The 1,481-nt window shown below is 47.2% G+C and overlaps 1 pseudogene; it reads left to right on the forward strand.

The window, feature by feature from the left end:
• The first annotated feature begins 1,037 nt into the window (after window positions 1–1,037).
• On the forward strand, window positions 1,038–1,156 carry LOC145412639 (5S ribosomal RNA; annotated as a pseudogene).
• The last annotated feature ends 325 nt before the right edge of the window (window positions 1,157–1,481 follow it).

Consider the following 1,481-nt stretch of genomic DNA (forward strand, 5'->3'; position numbering starts at 1 on the left):
CTCAGGTCCGGTTATGTACTTTGGCGATCTTGGCATCTAACCAGGGCAGATTACATCATGTCCAATCTCAACCTTTCGGATCAGTTTCTGGCCATTTTGACCACTCCATGGCAGCCATATTCACACCCAGCTGTGGATCAAGTGATATGGATGATATCAGGTTTTACAGGTCTTTTCAAGTTTCTCCAGATCCAACAGTTCACATAAGTCTATAACATCCATTTAGGCCATGCCTATAAGTGCCTGTGCCCCAAAATCATCTGGGAGGATGCAATAGTTTTTATTAGCTACACTTCAGAACTTGCAGTCTTAGGTGCGATGGTGGGGGACGGTTAGATGAGATAGGATGGTATGGCTGTGGTTGAAGGGCCACGGTGGGGAAAGTGTAAGTGCTGTAGGTTGGTTGGTAGATAAGGCATTCGTTAATGATATTCGCCATTTCAGAGTAGAAATGGGTGGGGTGGGCAGGATAGGCAGGCATGGTGGTGAGTGGTGGGGCATCCTTAGGTAGGTGGCTATTGTGGAGATGGGAATTATACTGTAAATAGGCTAGAATGATATATCATAGTCCTTTCACCTTAGCTGGGCCCATACTTTCGTCCTTTTGCAGCCTACTGTATTTCACACATCTCGGTTAAAAAAAAAAAAAGTTAGACTGCATCCCGCGACCACAGCACTTCCTGGCTAGTATCTCTGAGGGTTAATTTCTTACAACTCAGCATTCAGGTTGGAAAGATAGCACTTTTAGGCCAAGTTACTGTGATCAGAATATAATCAAAGGTAGGAAAACGGATGGGACGGATAGATAGGAGTGGGTGGTGTGATAGTGATGAGTGAAGATGATGAGGATGGGGCAGGGTGGGACCCAGGGTAGGATCCAACACTGAAAAGGGTGGTGGGGAGTTGTGATTCCTGGCAGTATTACCCCTTAGTGCACTTAATAAAAAAATAAAAAGGTTCATTGATTGTATTTATTTCAATCATAAGAGAACAAGTGCAAAGCCATGTGCAGTTGCGATATTCAATACATATATGGTGATAAAAGACATACCACGTTGAGTACACCGCTTCCCGTCCGATCAGCGAAGTTAAGCAACGTTGTGTCTGGTTAGTACTTGGATGGGTGACCGCCTGGGAACACCAGATGCTGTTGGCATCCCTACGTGTCAAGTGGGGTTGGTGGAGGATTAGTGCCCCTCTCTGTAAAACAATTAACTCTAAGCCCTTGGCCACCCCGTTTGGGATACATGGCGTCTGGCAATGGATGGATTGATCCGCTGAGAAGGGGGACGGAGGTCCCCCGAGGCCCCCCCCCCCGGAAAAAAAATATCGTGCCTGGGAGGACTACATAAATTTGAGAAAACGGATGGAGAGGGGCGTGGTGGACCTGGGTAGGGGTACTGCCACTGAGCCAAGGCCGTCTCTGCACCATAACATGGAGGAGATATTTCATGGGTTGTGCCGGGTAGTTTACTGGTCCG

The sequence above is a fragment of the Coenobita brevimanus genome, chromosome 93, assembly GCF_032717465.1.
Source record: "Coenobita brevimanus isolate Jiangsu-jjx chromosome 93, ASM3271746v2, whole genome shotgun sequence".
NCBI classification, from domain to species: domain Eukaryota; kingdom Metazoa; phylum Arthropoda; class Malacostraca; order Decapoda; family Coenobitidae; genus Coenobita; species Coenobita brevimanus.